The sequence below is a fragment of the Mustela lutreola genome, chromosome 5, assembly GCF_030435805.1.
Source record: "Mustela lutreola isolate mMusLut2 chromosome 5, mMusLut2.pri, whole genome shotgun sequence".
Lineage (NCBI taxonomy): Eukaryota > Metazoa > Chordata > Mammalia > Carnivora > Mustelidae > Mustela > Mustela lutreola.
In genome coordinates, this window is record NC_081294.1 from 30,792,862 (window position 1) to 30,817,087 (window position 24,226).

Genomic DNA, 24,226 nt, shown 5'->3' on the forward strand with positions numbered 1-24,226 from the left:
CCAGGTAATAAAAGATAACACAGAGGCGAGTTCACAAAATCCTACCAACTAGCTAGGTGAACAAAACCAAAACATCTCAAACAGTCAGGGGCGACCATTAAGGAATGACTGCTGGAATAAAGCAGTGATTCCTAAGAATACATCTCTATACGCATGCACACATGCACACACACCCGGTAAGTTCTGTTCCCCCGGAGAACCCGGACTAATAGGGTCCCTCACGTACCTCCCTATTTCCTAACTCTCTTTCTTCTCTCCTGCAGGAAGGGCTCTGGGGGAACCAGAGCCTGGGGCACAGAGCGTTTATCAAGTTGTACCTTTGGTGTCCACAGCTGGGAAAAGGACTTCATTACAGGCCAGGCTGGACCCTTCTGGAGCCTTCCCTCACTGACACTGCATGACGATTCACGGAGGCCGGTTCTATGAGACCTGCCTTATGGAGCTGGAAACCCAAAGCTGACTTGGCCAAAGTGACACAGATAATGTTCTTGGAGCTGAGACTTAGGCTTAGGCCTTCCGACCCAGAGCCCAGGGAAGCAGACCACGACTCCCTCTCACTGCTCAGCGCCCAGAAGCACCCTTTCTCAGAAACGCTTCTCTCCCCTGCCCCCCACCTTCTGCAGGCAGAACACTTCCCACTTTGTTGCCCTACCTATACCCTCTTCCGCTTCGTGACCCAAACTCTGGTGTATAAGATAGAGTTCTGCTTTTGCCTTTCCTTCACTCCCTCCCCAAGACAGACGAGCTACCCCATCTCCCTGTCATAGATACTTATACAGCCTTTTTCTTGTTAATTCCCATGTTAGTTTCCTCTCTCCTTCTAGTTGCTTCTCTATCGGGACTGCTGAGCTCCCAGCCTTCTTTCCAGCCGCCCAGCCTACTCCTACGGAAAGTATTCAGCACAGTGTAAGGCGAACCTTTGTCCTCGGCTGCTGTGTTTCCATCCCCAGTCGTCCAGAGTATAATTATCTCACTCTGAAAAGCCTTCACCAAAAGAGCATGCTTGCATTTTCTTTTCCTTTCTAAGGCCAAATTTCTTACTATAGATGTATTAATTATCTACTGCTGGGTAACAGTATTACAGCAAAATTACTGGCTTAAAACAGCACACATTAATTACCTCGTGGTTTCTATTTGTCAAGAGCCCGGGAACAACTCAGATGGGCCCCCGGGTCAGGGTCTCACAAGGCTCGAATTGAGGTGTGGATTGTGGCTGCCGTCTCACACGAGGCTTGACTGGGGAAGGATCCAGGGGGAAAGAACACTGTGGCTGCAGCGTTCCAGGCCTTGCAGCTGAAGGAGTGAGCACTTTGGGTTCCTGTTGGCTACTGGCCAGAGGCTGCCCTCAGCTCCTTGTGGTAACATATCCTCTGCAGACAGGTCACAGAAATGGCAGTTTTCTTCTTCAAAGGCAGCAAAGGAAGGGGCCTCCTTGTACTGGGATGACCTACACATAATCATAGTCTGATTACCTTTCCTGTGTCCTACCAGTTAGAAGGAAGCCACAGAGTCTGTCCACACTCAAGGGAAGGGATAAGGGCATGCATGGCCAGGAGGCAAAGATCATGAAGATAAGCCTCCTGAGGCCTCCTCTGCTACAATGGGGTGTGAGCACCTCACCCCCTCCCTGCTCCTTCTGAGGGTTCTCTCTTCTTTCCATGCATCCACTTCCTGGTCTTTGCCCAGATTGCCCCAAATTTGGAGGGAAAGGGAAGTAAAATTTCTTCCACCCCCAATGCTTACTCTAAGGGCAGGAAAGGTATTTACTTGAGAAGAAGCCCTTCATTGTCAGTTAAGATAATAAAATTTGGCAATGTAACCCAGGGTAAAAAGGGGCCAAATTCTGCCCAACATAAAAGGGATCAGCACAAATTTACATGAAATAGAGTCGGATGTATGTAGATGAGAGGAAGCTGAGTTGTTCATGATAATCCAGTGGCTATAGCTGGAAAGAAATGAGTGCTGTTATAATGAGGTGAGTTTAGTTTTTGGAGATTAGAAGAGGGAATAAACCACAAGTAGAGTGGGAGCCCTTCCACTCTTCCCCACTGGCCCAAATCCCCCTATATACACACTGCCCCTCTCCAGGCCTGCCATCTCAGAGACCAGGATTCACTCTTTCTGCCACTGAGCCAGCAGAAGTTAGGCTGAGGGGGAAGGAGGCCATTACAGAGGATGCAAAAAACAAGAAAGGACCAGGTGGCATAGGCCTTGATTATCTCACTTGGGGTTTTACCTTGGGGGAAAAAGGTATATGAAAGTGTAAACCAGAATTAATTTCAGCTGTAAAAACCACAACATTCCCAGATCAAAATGACTTAAACAAAAACAAAGGTTGTCTGTCTCTCGCCTTCAAGAAGTCTGGAGATAGCCGGAGCCAGTTGGTAAATAATCCCCCGGGCAGAGAAGCAGACTCCTCCCGCCATACTGCCCTGCCGGGGCAACCTCCATTCCCAGGTAACTGCCAGAGCCCCCTTCTCTTACTCCATGGAGGGACACCGTGTGGAAGCTACACACGCAGACTTCTGTTAACATTGCCCTGGTCAAAAGCAAGTCAAATAGTCACACCCGGCCGCTAGGGGGGCTGGGAGCTGGAGTCTGTATTCTGGTCAGCTAAGTCTCCAGATAAAAATCATTCACTTCGTGGGGTGCCTGGGTGGCTCAGTGGGTGAAAGCCTCTGCCTTCAGCTCAGGTCATGATCTCAGAGTCCCTGGGATTGAGCCCCGCATCGGGCTCTCTGCTCAGCAGGGAGCCTGCTTCCTCCTCTCTCTCTCTCTGCCTGCCTCTCTGCCTACTTGTGACCTCTCTCTGTCAAATAAATAAAATCTCAAAAAACAAAACAAAACAAAAAACCATTTATTTCGAAGGAGGTCAGTAAATGCCTGCTGGTGGACATCAAGCATCCTCTTGCCCAGGTGTGGTGACTGAAGACACAGCCCCTGCCTGCCCCTGCCAAGGAGGACGCATTGCCTCCCTCCGGGGGCTGCCATCAGCTCAAGCCCCTGCAGGTCTGCCTCAGCTGCAGGGCGATGCCCGACCCAAGGACTTGCCCACATGGAGCAGCTGAGATGGAGGCATGGAGACTGGCCCTTCAGCCAGGTGTGGGACAACTCAGACAGGCCAGTGTAGCTCCGGAGTCCCTGTGAGCTCGACTAAGGTTGCCGTTGGGGAACTTGGAGGTTCTACTTCATCTCGATCCTCCTCCCGCTTCCTCCTTTATCCCAGCTGTGGACACCAGGGGTACGACTTAACAGACACTCTGTGCCCCAGGCTCCGGTTCCCAGGGACCCCACCTGCAGGAACAGGGGTTTAAAGAGGATTTAAAGAGAAAGCACCACAGGAAGTAAAGGGAGAAGAGAGAGAGTTAGGGAATAGAGAGGTACGTGAGGGACCCCATTAGTCCGGGTTTTCCGGAGGAACAGAACTTACAGGGGGTGTGTGCGTGTGTGTATAAATACAAAGCAATTGATTAAAAAGAACTGGTTCGCACGAATTCAGATGCTGATGAATCTCAAATCTGTCACCGGGGCTGGCAGGCTCAAGACCCAGGACAGCCAATGGTGCCGATGAAGCCCAAAGGCAGTCTGGAGAATTCCCTCTCACTCCGGGAGGCTCGGTGAGGTCCTTGGAGCCCGTTTAGGCCTTCAACTGATTGGGTGAGGCCCACTCACCTTATGCAGAGTAATCTGCTTACTCAAAGTTCCCAAATTTAAATGCTAAACTCATCCAAAAATACCCTCCAAGTTGACCTGTAAGATCGAGACCCAGGGAGCTTCCTTCTGGAACCTCCACGGTCCTCCCCTCCTCCCCCAACACACACACGCATACATGTACCAGGCCAAGGTGGTGCACATGGGCACCTTGGGTGGCTCAACAAAGCCAGACCCCCGATTCCAGCATCCCCTCTGCTGCCCTGAAAAGCTGTCAGATTTCCCAGAAAGCCTAGGGAAGGAACATTCCAGGTACTGCATATTAGCTTCAGGAAAGGTCACAGGGGTTGGGATCTAAAAATACAAAACGGAGAGCGTCTCCCTCCATCCAGGGCAGAGACGGCAGCAGCTAGAGGTGTCATGGAGCATTAATGTACAAACACTAACCGAGCTGGCAAAGGCCCTTCGGCCCTGCTTTCCATGCCCCAGTGGGAACAGAAAAGAAGAGGCCACCAGGAAAATTCAGCAAGTGTCTCAGCTAATGCCCAGCGCATCCCCCCGGCTCAGGGCTGGCCTGACACTTGTCAGGTTTCCCTGCCCAGCTCCAGTCCTTCCTTACCCTGCTCCGACTCTCTGTCCTCTTCCAACTCCTTTTTTGTTCTGTTGGATCTAAGTATGTATTGTGGTCATTTTTGTCTTTCCTGTTAGAGGATGGGCAACCCAACTACAGTGACCATGTCCACTCTTTCGTAGGTACTTAAAGAGCCATGGGTGATTTTGCTTCTCGTGTGCACTCATAAAGGTCAGGACCAAGATCCTGTCATTAGGAATGCAGGTTACAACAGAAGGGGTTCCAGTCCTACGTCACCATGTCTTTCCTGCCCCCTGCCCCCCGTACAAAAGTGTATATACTCAATTAACGATAGCGGGAGGTATAGAAAAAAACAATTACTTGGCCTCCTTTTCTTTGTTAGGCTATACCCAAGATACAAGAAAAGAAACTTAGAAGACACAGAAGAGAGTTTAAAGCAGGGCAGCTTGTCCTGATTAAAAAGCCCCAGCCCTCCTGGGAATCAAGACGGAGCAATAACATGATTTGTTCATCGTCAGACAGCTCGTCAGTTACGGAGCTCGGTTTTTAACACAAGTCTTAACTGCCATGATATGCTATAAATGGTACTCAGGTTTCTTGGCTTCTTATTTCCATTCAATAAACCCATCATTTTCACAAAAGTAGTATTGTGTGCCAGTGGGACTTTCCGGTGTTTGCTGATGGACTGGCAGATGGTACACGGACTCTCACTGCACGCTGACTCTTCTTCCCATCATGTCCACAGCAGGGTCCCCAGGACCCTTGCTGGGCATAGGGCAGGGAGAGGATCCTACTAATGCTTCCAAGTAGTGGCCCCAATAGCCCCAGTCTTTAGGGATTTGCAACACCTGGCATTTTATTGGATTACAGAATAGTCATCGCCCCCCACCCCAACCTCCGTCTGTGATCAGACACATCCAAATGACTTAAAAAAAAAAAAGAAAGATGGTCAGTATGCCTCCTTGAGACAAACACAGCTATACCCCTGGTGTTGCAAACAAAGGCCCTTGCTGCCCCTCCCTCCGAGAAAATTAATAATACATGAGGATTTTCAGGAATCGCTAGAAGTGTGACACCCCCTTTCCAGATTTCCTGGAAGAATCATTCGTTTCTGACAAATAAGTTCATTTGAGCATGTAATGAAATTTGATTTGATTTTTAGACCTTTGTAAATGTTTCATGTCCATCAAACTGTGCATCAGAAAAAATAACTCTGCGTTGGACCTTGTGGGGGCTCCAACCCGGTGTAAAGAACAAACTAGAGCAGGAGAAAGCAGCCTGAGCCCCTCCACACGCAGGTCTGGCCTCCAGCTCTGTACCCCCCTTCCAGCACCCAGGGCACAGACCACAGGAAGGCAAACACCTACACTCCCATCTGGCACCCAACCGTGGGGAGCTTGCTGCTCTCTTCCCGCAAAGCAAATTTCACTTGGCCTTTTGCAGAAGATGAATGTGACTCATTTTCCCTGCTGAGGGCTATGTGATGACCAGACATGAGCCACACATTCAACTGAGTCATGAGTGCTCACATGCCAGTCGTGCCCACTTGGTCACATTTAATGCTCAGCCGTTCTGTAAAAGCGCTAAACCCACAAAAGCAACTTGACGGCAGGGCTCAGACCAGATGAGCTGTGGGGGGCAGGGAGACACTCACTGCTGTCCCCTCAGCCATTTTCCCCTGAGCCCCACCCAGAAACCTCCCCGTCCTTCCTTCTCTCTCCACGCCTGCATCTCCAGGCTGGTCAAATCTGGGTTTAAATGCACCAGCATGATTTACCCTTTCTTAAGGATGAGGCTGCTGCCAGTTTCTGGCTGCAGGACCGGGGACCTCACCAACAATCCTCAGCCAGAGTTCTCTGTGCTCCCAACCTTTCTTCCTGTCACCATCCGATCCATTTCCTGTATGCCATGACCCCTTCTTGGGAACATTAATTAGCCACCGTGTTTTTCATTATCAGAATTCTAGGAAAGTGACATCTGTATGACTCACACTTCTGCAGTGTGAAAAGTATTTACTATAGTTGATTGAAGCAGATACGTTTGTGCTAGATACTTACTATATGGATTTATGACCATCTGTAACCATTCTGGGAAAGGGAAAAAAATCAGCACTATTAGCTGGGAAGAAGGCTTCACTGTATCACTAAAACTAAGTGAAAACATATGGGATGAAATATCTCTAAATGATCTCATAAATGTCTTTACTTAGAAATACAACAGACTTCCTCTATAATGCTAGTTTCCAGAATAAAGTTAACACTGCCCTAAGACATCATATTCTACCTCTCGTGGCTCAATAAGATAAGAGGATGATTTTACCACCTATATTGTCATCTATCTAAAGGGTTTTACAATCCATACAGTAATAATAAACTATGCAAATTTATGTGGACCAGGGTCTAAATTAATTCAGGTCTAAATAAATCAAACCCTAGCTAGACCGTGATTTAATTAAAAATTGAAAATCTGACTCATGGCACTTAAGTCTGCTGGTGTGTCCTCTGCCAGGAGAGGCATCCCTGCTGTAACAGACACAAATGCTGGGAGGGCTGGCAGATTCTTAAAGGTCTAAATAGAGGGGGGTGGGGGGTATCCAGATAAACGTGGCGTTCTGAGAGTTCTGTAATTGCTCAGATGGATGTCTCGAGGGCCATTTCAGAACAAGGAAGCTCACAGCGTCGTCCAGCGAATACGCAATTTTATTGTCAGTTTCTCTCCCCTTGCTTTTGGGTTTTTATGGTTCTCCGTACCTTCTTGTGAATATGTATATATTTTTTCAAACTTCATCTTTGTTCCGTTTTAAGTTTGTATGTGATTATTATCAACTCTCTTCTCCCTTTCCATTTTCCAAAATAGCTTCCCTGCCCGCAGTGCCCCTACTGTGTCCCAGGGGCTTGGACAAATCTGACTGTTTAGGAGGCTTCCCTCCCTGGCCGGACTCCTTCTTCAGCCCAGTGCTCCCAACATAGATCTGTGACCACCGTTGGGTGACCCTGGGCATAAAGCAGATTTCGGAGCAGGGCATGTGGAACAAGGCATGTGGGCCAGGGATGTCTGCACCCCAACCAGGAAACAGGGGCAGACCGTTCCGCGTGAGACTATAAAGATCCTGGGACAGTCTCTGAAACCTCGGTTCTCCTGGAAACCTTGGGGCACACAGTTCCCACGTCCCCAATGGTGCAGGTGGAGAGGAAGCTACCCCATTCAGAACTGGCTCCTCCCCGGAGGGCTCTCTGGGCAGCGCCATCTTGCAATAGATTGTTCCTCCAACGTTTCCAATTAAAACCTTGCCATCACATTGGTGTTTTGAGAAGAGACTTTCATTCACCCCTTCAGGCAAAGGAGTCAGGAATTTGGGAGTTTGGGGTCTCTGGTAGGGTGAGAAAGGGGATTCTCATTGAAATCAAAAGGTATATGGGTATCCACCAGACCAGACAGGGCATCTGGACCTGTGTTGTACCTTGTCTCCCCAGCCTCCACCCCACACCCCCAAGCAGGGCCTTCCATTCTTCTGCAAAGGGCTGGCTCGGAGAGCTGCTCAGACTGCGAAAGGTTATCCCGTAGAGGCTGGGAAACACTGGGCTCCCAGGGGAGGACAAGGGTTGGGATTTCCCCGCAGGCTGACCTTGCTCAGAGAAGGTGAGGGAGCTGATGCAAACCTCTGAATTACTGTCCCTTCCTTTGGTCCCGCTTCCCAAGCTCCTGAACAAATTTTGAGAGACTCGGAGAGAAACAGGGCTTTGGGGATCAAGTTGAAGATGCCCCAGAATGATCCTCAAGAATAGCCAAAATCGAGGGCCTGGATACCCCGTCCCTGCCAGCTGTGACCAACCAGGCAGGGGAAGGGGGGAAATAAAGAGTTCCTAAAAGGACAGAAGCCAAAGCCTTGGCAAATGAATCTCACCTCCTGTCAGCTGAGTGACGGCCCTGATGAACTCCCAAGGAAAAGTGCTGAAGCCGAAGCCTCCTCCTTCTCTTCCTTGCGACCCTCCCACAGAAGGTGGCCATCCCGGGAGCTGAGGAAGGCCCATCCATGAGCCTGTGGCGCCACCTAGCAAAAACCAGAAGGTACTGGAAAAACGCAGAGCTGGGAGGTTTTTGGGTTTTGTTTTGGTTTGTTTTTCCACCATCAGAAAAAGGGGGTTTCCATTTCATTCACAGAGTTCTGGGAAATGGGATTTGTGTAAAACCTTTCTTGCACATGATGGAAAACATGTATTAGCATCTAATGAGAGAACTTGGCCCAAAGGCAATTATAATCAAAACATGAGGATAAGAGTTTAGTTCTCTAAACTTGCGTTTTTGTTCCCCCTGTGACAGCTGTGACTCTGCAGTTTTTGCTTCCTCAACTGGATTCTGTCTTAAGCTATACATTTTGAAAACTGACAGAGCTACCATTTCTCCTGTTTTCTTTTCTTTTCCTTTTTTTTGCTTTTTCCTCCTATTCTCTCCCGGATCAGAGTTACTTCTGAGTGATGCCTGTAAGTCCTGCAGGGAACACAGGCTCACCGAGGACAGATTCCACAGGCAATCTGTTCAGTCGAGGGGAAATTCTGACAATTTTACGATGTCATTGTGCCCCTCTGGTTTCTGGGGACAGAGATGAAGTTACCTCTGTTCCCACACACCCAGTCCCACAAGGAAACACTTGCCATGCATCATGAAACCAGAGCTTATCAAGAGATCCAGGTACTCCCGAACCATAAATGGACATGGCCCGGCACAGAAAGCTACAGCGGCCTCCCGCCAGAGCTGCCCGAGGCTCCAGAGGAAAACAGAGACTCAAGGAGGCCGCTCAACATCCAGCCAAAAGCTCTTTTGACGACCACATTGGGAAGAGGCAAGTCATTGCCTTTGAAAGGGTCAGGAGAGCATAGAGGGTGTGACTACGGACTCTGGAGCCAAATGCCTAGGGTCCAGGTTTGTTTCTTTTAATTTAAGCCTCGCCTCAGTTCTCTAAACAAAACAAACAAACAAACAAACAAAAGTCATTCTAGTACCTGATGTTTCCACTAGGTCAAGTTTCACAGGGTGAGGATTAAATGAGATAAACCACATAAAATGCTTAGGATAAGGTCTGGCACATGGCAGTTGCTTCATAAATATTAACTAGTGTTTTGTTTTCTCAGAGTTTAAAGAAACACACCTGATTTCCCTTGCACTCTAATAAATCAATCATGGTTTTCTTTTTCATCCGAAGGTTTTCGTTACCCAGCACAGCCAACTGTTTGTGTAGCACACCCCCCGCCTTTAGGGGCAAATTCTCTGGATATTCCCACACTGGCAGCAGAAATAGGAGGAAATAAAGGAAATAAGCATATTCTTTTTTTAATAAGAATTAAAAAATTTTTTTAGGAGGAAGCATGCAAAAATATTTGAAGACCACCAATCTATCTCAAATGGATGTTCGATTAATGCTATTAGGGGATTGCCAATCAGCATGGTTTCTCTTCTTTATAATGTTATGCAAACCCAAACATTGTCTCTGGTTGATTCATTGAACATTCTTGAACAGTCCAACCACAGTAAGTCTTTCTTTCATGTTTATCTATTAGGTTTGATGTTTCCCAAGTGCAAGGATCCTACTTAGCCACTCTGTGCCCCAAGCAACTAGAAACTGTTTTGTGCTTTTGGGTTAAACACTTAGACAACTGGAAAAGTGGAGATTTGGAGGCGGAGATTCCTTGTCCACTGAATTGATTCTACAGCCAAATGGAAGTAAGCCTTAACTTTCAGAGCATCTCTGCGGGGTGCGCCTCTGTGTGCTGTCCTTGAACCTGGTCCAGTATCATCGTCCATGGGTGCCTCTCAAGAATCAGATTACAGCACAACATTATGGACAGCCCATTTCATAGGAAGTGGCAAACTGATGGCATTTCCCGCAAGGTGGGGGCCTGAAGAATTTACCAAAAAGCCTTTGACAAAAGTGAATAATGCCAGTGAACCAGCACTTAATCTTTAGAAGTCATGGGATACACATTCACATACAAGGCTTTTCAAGCTGAAGCCAGAGTGTAGTGCGTCCTCGAGTTTCACTGACTAAGACAAATGAGGTTGTGCTCAGGCACTGGTGGTGGGGAAAATGGCGTGACAAGTTTCAGATGTCTCGTATCTTAGGCTTCACGTGGCTTTTTAATGCAGCTCTAATTGAACTGCAAAGCAAAGATTATGAATATTGATTTGATCTAGCAACAGGGTCTACTCTCTTCCTATTTTTTATGCTCATCCCGCCGCTCTGTGGCATGGTCACACATTCTCATCTGAATCAGGTCAACAGTTCTTGATGAAAAAGTCTCACAAACTCTAAGTGGGGAAGACATGGACAGATGGAAAAGGCTTTCTTGCCTGCTATGTTATTTAACATCTGCTTCCAAGTCTAGATGCAGGGTTCATGCGAGGCATACCAGAAATACCCTCTGCACCCATTTATATTGGCATACTTGTGTAAAAGCAGTTATAATCCTTGAGGTCTTCTGGCTTAGGAAACAGCTCTTTATATGTGAAAACTCTGTCCATGGTGATTTAAGCACAGGATCTCCTTCCGTGTCATTACCTTATAGTGAAATACTGCAGCCAGGAAAGAGATATGGGCTTCATGTACCTTCCTACCGAGCCAACTCCCTGTCTCTGATATGCCCCAGGATCTAAAGAGGTATAATGCTGTACAAATGAACTGTTTGCAAGATAGATCAGTTGCGAAATATGGTTAAGTTCATATGCACATACACTTGAAGATATACGACTTTCTGAATTCAATAGAATTCTAATCAAAATTCCCCTGGGCTTTTGGGGAATCTTGCAAGCTGATTCCAAAATGTGTATGAAAGAGTAAAGGGCCAAGAATAGGCAAGACATTCAAAAAGAAGAGAACTTGACTTCCAGATATTAAAATTATTATTAAAATTATTCTAGGGCTAAAGCAATTGAGATAGCATTGTCCTGGTGGGGAGAAGTGTAGATGGACTAATACAACAGAATATAGAGCCCAGAAACAGGTCTACATTTGCATAGAAATGGGAACCATTTTTTTTAGAGCTGACATTGCAGATGCCTGGGGGAAAGATTTTTTCAGTATATGGGTATGGGGAAAACAAATTACCCATATGTTTAAAAAATAAAATTGAAACCCTCACATTAAAACTTCTGGTGTATTAAGAACTCAAATGAAAAGTAGAACTATAAAACTTATCAAAGATTAATATACTGGTATAACTTTATGTTTTTCTGGTTTGTTAATATTTCTTTGAAAAAAATATGTACTACAAATGATTCTTTTTTTTTTAAAGATTTTATTTATTTATTTGACAGAGAGAGATCACAAGTAGATGGAGAGGCAGGCGGGGGGGGGGGGGGAAGCAGGCTCCCTGCTGAGCAGAGAGCCCGACGCGGGACTCCATCCCAGGACCCTGAGACCATGACCCGAGCCGAAGGCAGTGGCTTTAATCCACTGAGCCACCCAGGCACCCTACAAATGATTCTTAAGATGGGATCAACTATATTAAATTAAGAGTATATTTCCTTAAAAGACACAACAAACAAAGTAAAAGAATAACGCAGAAACAGGAAGAAGGTATTTGTAACACAAAGGATTAATCTCCAGAATATATATAGAATCCCCATAAACCAGTAAGAGAAAGACAACTTAAGTGATAAATGCGCAAAAGTGCTAAATGTGTATTTCTCAGGAGAAGAGAAAGAAATAGGTAATAATGTATTATTTTGAGCAATTTTATTAGATATTATAAAAGAAAATTTAAACCACAATGATCAGATACCATACACACAAGCAGTAAGAATCCTGATAATAACCAACATCACTGAGAACGCACAGCCAAAGTTCCACTTTGGAAAATAATCTAGGACTATCTACAAAGTCAGAAAAGTGGATGAACTCTCTGACTCAGTCATTTCATCCCAAGGTATAATCCCTTGGGAAATTCGTGCACTGTGGACTAGCAGACATTTGGAAGAATGTTTCATAGCAGCACTGTTTGTTTATAATTGGGGAAAGAACTCTGATAACAGACCGAATGTTAATAAACAAAAGAATGGATAAATAAACCGCGGCATATTCACAATGAATACATCAATGAACATATCAAAAAGCTGCACTCCTTATGGACGGAATTCAGAAAGAAAACTAGCGGAGTGTTAAAGCAAGTAGCAGAATATAGGCAGAATATGACTTCATTTACATAACATTTGAGAACATGCAAAACTAAACAGTATGTTCTGTGGGGATGTAAGTATATGAGATAAAGCTGTAGAGAAAAGCAAAGGGGTGATGAATAGAAAAATCCAGATAGCAGTTCTCTTTACCAGAGAGTCAGGAAGGATCCCATGGAGGTTTGCAAATAATGGTAATGATCTTTCTTGAGCTGGGCCATTGGTAATGGACTCCTATTGCATGTTTATTATTTAAACTTCCCACATTTAAAAAATATTTTTATTTTGAAATTTTAATCGAAATATCTTGACATTTATTTATTTATTTATTTATTTATTTATTAGGGGGAAGCAGGCTCCCTGCTGAGCAGAGAGCCCGATGTGGAGCTCGATCCCAGGACCCTGAGACCATGACCTGAGCCGAAGGCAGAGGCTTAACCCACTGAACCACCCAGGTGCCCCAAATATATTTAAAAATATATTTTTATATTCACATAGAAATCTTAAAAAGAACAAAGCGAACTCCCATGTATCCTCCAGTGATTAGTGTAGTTCAATGACCAAAACCAGAAAGTTGACCTTGGTGCCACACGATGAACTAAACTGCAGACCTTATTCAGATTTCACAGTTTTTCACGTGGACTGTGTGTGTGTGTGTGTGTGCTTCCAGGAAGTTTTATGGCAGGCTTAGATTCCTGGAACAGCCACCGCAGCCAAGATACAGAACTTCTCCATCATCACAAATAAACTTGATGGTCACATCCTCCCCCCAGCCCTAATCCCTAGCAACTGTTTGTCTGTTCTTATTACTGTCATTTTGTTACCCTGTTTATTTTTTTAAATGTTCTTTTGCATTTCTCTGATACTTAAAATAAATAAATAAATAAATAAAACAAAACCTCAAATTCAAAAAGGGAGGAATGCTTAGCTCATGGACCGGAGATCCCCACCATCTGCTTTAGCCTACGCAGTGAGGTTTGCTGAGTCCCCAGGCACTGTGGTCCCGACAACTCACCTTCCTGGCCGCCTAAGAGGCCATGCCTCAAGATAAAGTACCTATCTGTACCACCCTGTCTTCCCCAGCTGGCCCCTCCCCCTTGACCTCCGGCCCCTGCCAGCGGGTAGCAGCTCCTGACAGTTTCTGTTCCAGAGCGTGAAGTTAGCCCCGCATCGGAACGCTCACCACACAAATGAGACACAGACAGAGATGGTACAGATGCCCTTTGAGTCACCTGACTGACGGACAGCTCAGCACCCAAGTCACATTTTCAGTGTCCAGCCCTGCGCCCGCAGGGGGGCTGGGTTCTGCTCCCGCAGTGTCCCTGCAAGATCTCAGGTGGCTCCAGACCCAACCAGTTTGGGTTGAAACGAAATGTTTCCATCCATTTGAACCCCAGCCTCCCGCTTGCCGCCCCACCTGCTCGGTAATGTGCCTCCTTCTCCTCCAACCAGCCTCTCGGGGATGGAGCCTTCCCCTGCTCTGTGCCTTTTTACTTAAAAACAAAATTGTATCTCATTTGTGCTCCTGTAATTCCCATGAGGTTTACTGCCATCCTCCAAACCTGGTTCACAACAGCCTCCCCCTCCTCCCGTCTGTTTTTCCCTCTTTCTAGTTGAGGTGTGTTTTGTTTTGTTTCCATTTTACAGTGCTCAGGCAGGCATGTGTAGGCAGACCCTGTCTTCGCCACAGTCAGTCAGTTCTTGGAATCCTTCTCATAAGAGGAATCGTATTTCCTTCTAAGAACAATGCCATAATTGGAGATTGCATTCCTAAAGAAAGTCCAATCACAATTAAATAAGCTTATTAAAGTGTATTCCTTAAGATAGTAACACGTGATTGGAGAAAGGGGTTGTAGGCAAATAAATCTGGGAAACATTGAATTTAACGAAGTTAACCCCTGACCCCTGCCACTGGGAGAATGCTCAGATCTTTCGGTGACCTACAGACCTTGTGGGGGTGAGAAAGGGGAGTTTTCTATGGACTACTTGAATGTAGAACCACCACCAAATTAAAGCATATATATGACAAATATGTATCATTTCTTAAAAAGCAAAGTTAAAAGACCTGAAGAGGCTATTTTCCAACTCATGTAAAAAGGAGCACAAGCACGTTCCCCGCGCTGAGGACGCCCCTGCGTGCTCTCCAGACCTTCCCTCCACCTCGCCATCTCCCCACCGTGGTGAAGATATGAATGGCTCCCCTGCCGCTCACTCGGGTCTTGTCCACAAGCTTTGATCCCAGGAGCACTTCCCAGAAAAGGCATTCCAGAGGCCTCAACCATAGACAAGAGTCAAATTGCTCTACCGATCTCAGGAGAAGACTCAGCTCCTCCCTTTTCATTTCCGTTTTCCAGAGGCAAGTAGTTCCGGCTCCCTGGATGTATTTTTTGTATAGCTCTGAAAAAAACTTATGTTGCTATTTTTTATTAATTCTGTTCTTGGTATTACCTATCAGCTTTCTTCCCTGGAGACAGGATATTGTTCTCTTTCTCACACATACACGCACACACACACACGCACGTGCGAGCACACAGAGCACACTTCTCATCCACCTATGGTGTTGGTAAAGTTGGAATCAATACTCAAGGGCACCTGAGTGGCTCAGTCAGTTAAGTGCCTGCCTTCTGCTCAGGTCGGCTCAGGTCCTGATCTCAGATCTTAGGGTCCTGGGATCAAGCCCCGCAGCCAGGTTCCCCGCTCCCCAGGCAATCTGCTTCTCCCTCTCCTTCTGCTCCCCCTCACTGTTTTCTCTCTCACTCTCTCTTCTCTCTCTCTTTCAAGTAAATAAATAAAAGCTTTAAAAAAATCAATACTCAATAAACACATTATTATGACTATACATAAATGATAAAGTTAGCAGTGTAATATAACCTGACTTGCTTTTTTCCACTCACATTTCCTTTCCTAAATTTCCTAAAGTTAGTATGTCTTGCTTTTCCATTTGCTCAATTTTCTATATATTTATTATTTATTTATTTCCAAATGCTTCCCCTCTTGATAAATCTCCTCTTGATAAATACAAATAAAGCAACATTCCATCCACTTCATCTTCTTGAAGATATCTCTCTTAGAGACTCTGGCCTGCAATTACCTGATCGGGTTGACTTGTAGTTCTGCCCCTATCTGTTTTCTTGGTCTCCTTTCCCATCACTTCCAGGACTTCCTTCACATCTGTCTTGCACTGGATCTTTAATTTTCCTCTCCGCAGTTTACTTCCTTATTTTGGTGGATCACACCCTTCAGTAGTTTCCTTAGCAACAATATATGGGAAGTCAAGTTTTTGCAATCTTGTTTGTCTCAAAAAATGACTTATTTTACCTTCGTACTTTGCTGACTTGGGATCATAGCAGGCCTAATGCCTAATGTGTCTTTGGCAAAAAATCTCTTCACCCTTCTATGGTTTCTCTATCTCCTTAGGTATCCATGCAAAAGGAATCTTGAACCAAGACCTCAGTTTATAAGTTAAACATGTCCTCAGGACAAGAACTTGATTTTCATACCATAGCTAAATATCAGTTAGGTCATATGAAGAACCAATTATTTTTTAAAGTCAAGTTCACTTTTACTTAATGGTTTAAGCTTGGATGTCCAATTTCAAATATTTTCATTCCTCAAGAAAGCCTATATTTCATTATCATTGATATTAATGAAAAAATATAAATTCCCTCCTGAAACACAGAGGTCTTAGTGAGCCTACAAAAAGCATGAAAAGCTAAAGAAGTGCCAAAGTAAAAGTTTTTGTATTAGGATAAATATACAGAAAAACAGTTATATCAGACATTATTGCATTTTATTATTTGTATAGATGTATTTGTATGTATATGCATATTAGACACACATACATATGCATATTATACATATATATGTATATATGTGTAATACACACACACACATACTTGACCCTTGAACAACATGAGTTTGAACTCGAACTGCACAGGTTCGCTTTTATCAGATCTTTTTGATAAATATAGTACAATACTATAAATGTATTTTTTCTTCCTTAGGATTCTTTTTTTTTTTTTTTTTTTAAGATTTTATTTATTTATTTGACAGAGAGAAATCACAAGTAGGCAGAGAGGCAGGCAGAGAGAGAGAGAGAGGAGGAAGCAGGCTCCCTGCTGAGCAGAGAGCCCAATGCGGGACTCGATCCCAGGACCCTGAGATCATGACCTGAGCCGAAGGCAGCGGCTTAACCACTGAGCCACCCAGGCGCCCACTTCTTCCTTAGGATTCTTAATAACATTTCCTTTTCTCTAGGTTACTTTATTGTAAGAATACAGTATATAATATAGATAGCATACAACATATATGTTAATCGACTGCTTTGTTCCAGTCAACCAGGAGGCTGTCAGTAGTTAAGTTTTGAGGGAGTCAAAAGTTATATGAAAGGGTCATGTATGTCTGGTTGGGGGGGGTTGTTCAAGGTTTAACTGTATGTATGTAGCTAATGCATCTACATCATTCAAAAGTCAAAGGGTTCGGGACGCCTGGGTGGCTCAGTTGGTTAAGCAACTGCCTTCGGCTCAGGTCATGATCCCAGCGTCCTGGGATCGAGTCCCGCATCGGGCTCCTTGCTCAGCAGGGAGCCTGCTTCTCCCTCAGCCTCTGTCTGCCATTCTGTCTGCCTGTACTCGCTCGCTCTCCCTCTCTCTCTGAAGAATAAATAAAATCTTAAAAAAAAAAAAAAAAGTCAAAGGGTTCTAAGAGTGCACAATGAATTATTTTTTTCCCACCCAGTTTCCTAACCCATAGAAACCATTACTTGTTTCTTGTGTATCCTTCCAGATATATTTAATGTATGTGAATATTGGAAAATACATTGATAACTTGAAAGAAGTGTAATAAATACATTATTCAAAAAGGTATGAACAAGGTAAGAGGAAATGACAATCTTCCCATGGTTTCTTCAGAGCCCACCCAGGCCAGTGTTCCCCAAGGGACTGTTCGTTGTGCACAATACGGTTTAAGGTGAGGCAGGGATGAATGTTCATAATTTGAAAATTTTCTGAAAGAATCGCAAACTACAAAGAAAATTTATTGCTACATAGAGAAGAATATTTTTTCCCTGAGCCATTAGGTAAATGGCTAAACTAAAGCCCCATTACCACCAAATTCTTTAGTATTTTTCCTACAAACAAGGGCATTTTCCCAATACAACCACCAAAGTCAGGATACATTGTTACCATTCAGTCCTCAGACTTTTGAAACCTAATTCCCAATGTGATATTAGGAGGAGGGACTTCTGGGAGACGATTGGGTCATGAGGGTGGAGCCTTGTTAGTGAGTTTAGTGCCCTTATAAAAGGTGCCCCAGAGAGCTTCCTTGTCCTTTCTGCGATGGGAGGTTTTGGTGAGTATACAGTCATCTAATGAAACTGAGAGTTTGATCCTGAACCTACCAACATCTTGATCTGGAACTTTCCAGCCTCCAGAACTGCGAGAAATAAAGTTCTGTGGTTTATAAGCCACTTAGTTTATGGCATTCTGTTATAACAGCCTGAACAGACCACAACAATTACATATATCAGGGGCGCCTGCGTGGCTCAGTGGGTTAAGCTGCTGCCTTCGGCTCAGGTAATGATCCCAGGGGCCTGGGATCAAGTCTTGCATTAGGCTCCCTGCTCTGCAGGGAGCCTGCTTCTGCTTCTGCCTGCTACTCTGCCTGCTTGTGTTCTCCCTCTCTCTCCCTCTCTCTCTGACAAATAAATAAATACATAAATAATCTTTAAAAAAATTACATATAGCAGAAGGCATATGGGGTTAGAGCAACCGGGCTAGGTGGGAAAGATTCAGAAAGCAGTTCTAAGAAAACATATTTCTTCATTGTAAAGGCACATGTCAACTTCTTAGTTCCTGACAGGCCAAATAATTGTAAAGAAAAACAAGAAAGAAGTACCATATGGCGGTGAAAGGTTGGTATTGTTGGTGATTTATTGAACGAAAGGGTGAGCAAGCCACCCACGCTTAGAGCTAACATGGAACCTCTCCAACACACGCCACTCTTCTCTTTCAATAAGCCACTTGGTTACAATATTAAATGTCTTGGGACTTAAGCCTTGGACACTTGTCAGAGAGGCAGTGATAGACTAATATAGCAACTGAGGCTGAAGTCTGACTGCCAGCTGGTGAAACCACTTTGAAAATGTTTTCTTTCTGTACAAAGAAAGAATGAAGTTCAAAGGAAATTCTAACACAGACACTATGAAAAACAGTTTTGTAAAGATAAATAATTCTCCAGAAAATTATTCAAGAGCAGTAACAGGAAGCATTTAACAAGCTGACAGCTGAGCAGAATGTGAAAATCTCTTGTTTTTAATTTATTTAAAATATACAGAATCGAACTGTTCCAATTAAAGTGAGTAGCTAAAGTGACAGGCCCAGTGACATATTTTATAGATTAATGCCTCTGTGGTTAACACGTCCTGATACCCAGAGAGAACTATTTATTGTAGTTATTTGAAACCGTTGTAAGCTGCGTCCTATGCCAAGAAATAACTGAATGTTCTCTTTAATAGAAATGTATACATTGCACTTAGTTAATACATGATATTGGATTTTTTTAAGTAACTGAATTTTTTAGAGATGAGATCTTTATAGATGGACGTGCTTCAGAATTGCCCCGTGTGGGCACCTGGGTGGCTCAGTGGGTTAAGCCTCTGCCCTCAGCTCAGGTCATGATCTCAGGGTCCTAGAATCGAGTCCCGCATCAGGCTCTCTGCTCAGCAGGGAGCCTGCTTCTCCCACCCCCCGCCTGCCTCTCTGCCTTCTTGTGATCTCTCTCTCTGTCAAATAAATAAAATCTTTAAAAAAAAAAAAAATGCCCCATGGAATGAAGGAAAGGAGATAACCATACAGATGGTGGAACATTGGCCAGGAATATATCATTGTTTAAGTTGAGTGATGACTATGTGGGCTCCTTATACTATCTTTTGTTACTTCTGCATAGGTTTGAAATTTTTCATAATACGAAGTTAAAAAAAAAAAAAAAAAAAAGATTAGACCCCTTAAGTAAGAGTCTAGGGAGTTGTGATAGTTTCAATGGTCACAGTTTCTAGAAGGCTGAGCATAGACTATTTCTCTTGGTCTCCAGACACGACCTATGGGGCACCTCCGTGCTGATGCAGCTCTCAGGGCCACCTGCAAAGATGAGCGTGGCCCCCATATTGTTGAATAACTGCCAATTTGCAAAACAAAGTCCTCTTTCTGGTGGATGAAACATTCAGTCCTTAGAAATATAAAGAAATAGGGGGGCCTGGGTGGCTCAGTGGGCTAAAGCCTCTGCCTTTGGCTCAGGTCATGGTCCCAGGGTCCTGGGATCGAGCCCCACATCAGGCTCTCTGCTCAGCAGGGAACCTGCTTCCCTTCCTCTCTCTCTGCCTGCCTCTCTGCCTGCTTGTGATCTCTGTCAAATAAATAAATAAAAATCTTTAAAAAAAAAAAAAGAAAGAAAAAGAAATAAAATTTGGCTGCATATTAAGGGGTCTTTAACCCACTTATATTTACTCTTGACTCACGCTAAGGCCAGGACTGTGGGTCTCCCATGACTCCGTATTCCTAGGCATGGACTGTTCTCACCTCCAAGATAGGCATTTTCTTGACTCAGAAGCTTCCCACCAGCCTTTACTGGGGATTCTGCTAAAATATTAATTGCTTCAAGCAAAACCATGAAGCCTTCAGAATAAGTTGTTTTGAATAATCTGTTAAAAAATACATACATTCCTTTGACTTCTTCCAAATCAGTCTTCCCATTCCAAGCTTCCTTGATTCCCTCTGTCTCTCCCGATGTTTTCATGTCAGTCCATCTGATTGACAGAATCTAAAACACGACGGGAGTCCTAGCTGCAGGGGAGGTTAGCATAGGTGACTCTGTAGCTTTCCAGCCTTTACAACCTAGAAGGAGGCTGTAATGGGACTTGAGTGGGTCATTTCACATTTTCTAATAGACCACTGAGAGGAGGGAGCATTCGGGGAGGAAGATGAAAAGATGAAGCCAGAGAGAACTGGGAGAACCTGGGGTCGTAGAAATGACGGCAAGATGGCGCATGAAGAAGTAAATTGTTAATCACTTAGATGACGCAGAATACCACCATATACAAATGTAAAGAAGCTACTGAAGTGGGCAATAACCAGAACCCCACAAACATTGGTATGGTGAAAAGATAAGGTAGAAACAATGAGGTCTAAAATAGTCCTCTTTCCAGAAACTTTGGTTGGGAAGGGGAGGGGAAGGATGTGGTTACCATCCATGGGTTCTTGTGTAATAGTGAATCATTCCTCACTAAGGGATTCGTAAATTTGGTCTGCCCTGAACTGACTAGAAATAGTCTTAATTTATCTCTTCCTTGCCATTTTTTTTTTTTAAACTTGTTTTCTCCTTGTTCCCTGAATCAAGGATGTTCTTCTTGGGGCTCCCAAGTCTTCTTGTGAGTCAACAGAAGTCAGTCTCAGATTCCCTGTGCATTTACTTACTGTCAAATGATCACAGCCCACAGCTGTGGGAAAAGTCCCTGAATTTGCTGCCATTGCTATGTCTGTGCTCCCCTTGCTCCCCGGCCCACACAGTCTGCATCTCATTACCTCCTGGCCAGAGCCTTCTCTCCTACTCACTTTCTTTGTCCTACAAGTCACACTACCTCTCACGTTGTGCTCACAGAGCTCCCGTCTCACAGTCTTCCAAGTCAAACCACGGCCTCAGGGCATTGGTACACACAGCAAATTATTTCCCAATATCCATCTCCCCTTCTTCCTCACCTCTAGACTGTTAAATGAGTAGGAGATAAATGCAGGTTTTAAGTAAATCACAAAGTTTGTTTTAGACTGTACCTTACATAATACAAGGGCCACAAGACAAATCACTCACTTTGGTGACAATGGCTGTGACTGGCTTCACAATGACTCCTGTGTCTTCTGAACCAACCTCCATGATTTGTTCTCTGCCTCTTATCGGTCTCCTCTGACTAGAACAACATCTAAAGATGTTTCACATCTATTATGACATTTGGAGATTTGGGGGCAAGAATGAACAGTACTTGGTAGGATTCTTCTGGAAGCTCTGTCCCCTTGGAAACAATATACACACGGCCCACGATTTTCTGGTGTTGGTGTCAGTTAGCTTGCAACGATTCTAGGCTCTACCATTTAATAGTAATGCTATCTAACCTTTTTGTGTCTCAGTTATAAAATAGAGATTATTATCACCATCCTTGTCTCCAAAAGTGGCTATGACAATAGTTTGAAGTGAAAACAGTTATATTACCTTACTTTTGCACGTTTTAGGACAAAATATGACCATTTGGACCTCTCCCTGGATCTTGGAAAATTCTGCGCCATTATCTTCACAGTAAACTGATCTCTGTCTACCCTTTAGGGTCATTCCAGGGTGACACAAGATGGACCCGGGGCCACTAGCACCTAACACACAGTTTGACCCCCCAGACTGACACAGAGCTTGACTGACAGCCGAGTGTGGCTAGATTTCAGCGCTCGCTCTTTCCCCTTGGCTGGAGCCTTCAGTTTTGCAAAACTTCAGGCTGCTGACACAGTGTGAGGTGGGTGTGTGCCACCAATGGGTCCAGCCGACTGGGTGGCGTGGGTGGGAGCTGAACTCAAGTCCCCTCCTCTCACTGGCTTGTGAGTCTCAGCACGCAGGTACGTATGCCTGAGAAGAAGGCATTTTTGGCTTCACACAATGGCTGTGTCTCCTTGCCAAGTCCTGCACCCACTTTTCGCTAATGAGCACAGAAGCACCTTAGAGTTGCGGGTGGCCCAGTAAATGCCACAGGGGCCTGTGGCAATCCCGACGGCTGGCTCACACGCAGCCCTCTGCTCTTGCGGGACCCCTAGTCCTTACTTGTTCAATCCCGTAGAACTGGAGGCCATTTCAAAGGTTAATTTGCGCATTTCCAAGGAAGTTGGAAACCTAAGTTGCTCCAGGGAATTGCTTTACGAGTGCTTCCCTGGGCTGCATGGAAGGTCTACACAGGACATGGCTCTGGGGGATGCCGCCGGCTTCCGTGGCTACCTGCTTCGGCTCGCTGCTGGGAAGGAACACTGGGCTGCCCCACCTGGGGAACGCCCTGACCTCATTCATGGCCAGGTTGGGCCACTGGGCTGTTCCTGGCCAGTACCAGAGCCTGCGGGTGGAGAGTGGGGAACAGGCATCAGGGTCCTGTGAGGTCAGACTTGGCTTTTAGCGCCAAGGTGGGAAGACACCCGAAATTCCTAAAAGAGCCTGTTCGCTAGACAGCTGGTGGCCACTAGAGGGCTCTAGAGTACCTCTTTCTTTCTCTCTCTTCCCAGCTTGTCCCGCTTTGAGCTGAGAGGTTGACTGAGCTGTTTTAGATTTTACTAGGTCAGCTACAGGATTAAGAGGGGTAACTATATTTTACAGATTAAGTTATGAAAAAGAGTAGAAGCATGGCTCACCCCCTCCACCACCAATTTTATTTCTGCTGAGGGAGTTACCCTGAGGCAAAGGTGTTCCTTAGAAGCTCAATCTCTCCAAAGTAAACATGTATTTAAATTTTTGATAATATAAAGGTTGACCAACTTATACTTCTACCAACAACATTTGAGAACTAACTGTTGTCCATGCTCTCATTAACATTGAACATGATCAATCTTGTAAATTTTCCAACACAATGGATTAAAACTACACATTGAGCAAATTTCCTTGTTTTTTAATGAGCATCTGCATTTTGTCTTATTTCTATTCTCTCAATGTTCTTTGCCCTATAATTAAAAATAAATAAATAATAAAAATATTTTATTAATAAAATAAAGATAATTAAAAATAAAGATAAAGGTAATTAAAAATGGTATGTATTTTTTAATGCACAAAATCTCCCCACGCAAAGGAAAAATGACTTTCATGTAGCCCTTTCCTACCAAAATATCCGAGCATCTTGGCCTAGCCCTCATTCTGTCCCCAACACACTGTGGCTGTCCTCCTACAAGGACAATGTTCACCGTGTGGATTGCTCTGTTCTCATAGTTTTGCGACTGAGCCTGTCAATATGTGAACTGTCCGCTTTAGATTAAAACCACCTAAAGGGCAAACCTGGTTTGCTGATTTGCTCTGTTCAGCCAAATGTATCCTTTCAGTAAGCACTGCAACTGCCAAAGACAGGTTTCAGACTTGGCTTCTCCTTCCCAACACAATAAATCTAATACGCGATTTTGGCCACAGTTAATGCGTAAAACAGGGGATTTGGCTAGCGTCTACTCCAGGAGGAAAAATAAGCACTAAAGCAGAGAGCCGCCCTTTGCTGATTAAAGGGGGGGAAAAAAGGCTTACTAGCATAAGTTCAAACTCATAGTCTGTAGCAACTTATAAAGGAATGTGAAGTGTTAGCTCCGGTTTCAGATGCTCTGAGGATTTCTTCTTCGCTATGAAAAAAAAAAAAAAGTCCTGTTTTTTGATTATACATATTTCTTTTCAAAGAAATATATGATCACTGGAGAAAATCAGCCATTTCTTCAAAAGTATTAAAAAATGACTTATAACCATGTAAAGATAACCACAAATAACATATTTTATATTTCCTTCTCATCTGTATAAGCATGCATACTCGTATATAAATACTATGTTTTCCAAAGTTAGTAAGATTCAGTATCTTGCTCTTTGCACTGAACACTGGCCTTTTCCCATCATTAAATACTCTTCAAAACCTAATTTTTCATGGCTATTTCACTGTAAAGGCGTATCGGTAATTTGTTAATTAAATTCTTCCCACGCCCAGACAACGTCTTCACGCCTCTCTGCTCCTGCTTCCTCTTCTTCCTGTCTTCAGAAGCCAAATCTGAACACAGGAGGCTT

The 24,226-nt window shown here is 44.4% G+C and overlaps 1 long non-coding RNA gene across 5 annotated transcripts in view; it reads right to left on the reverse strand.

Moving 5' to 3' along the window:
* LOC131831682 (uncharacterized) overlaps positions 1–24,226 on the reverse strand; it is a 216,040-nt gene that overhangs the window by 180,743 nt on the left and 11,071 nt on the right. For 3 of the 5 annotated variants that reach the window (XR_009353756.1, XR_009353755.1, XR_009353759.1), the window contains exon 4: positions 8,148–8,294. The exons of the other annotated variants lie outside the window; for them this stretch is intronic. This is a non-coding gene — a long non-coding RNA (uncharacterized LOC131831682). The remainder of the gene's footprint in view (positions 1–8,147; positions 8,295–24,226) is intronic. 5 annotated transcript variants of the gene reach the window in all.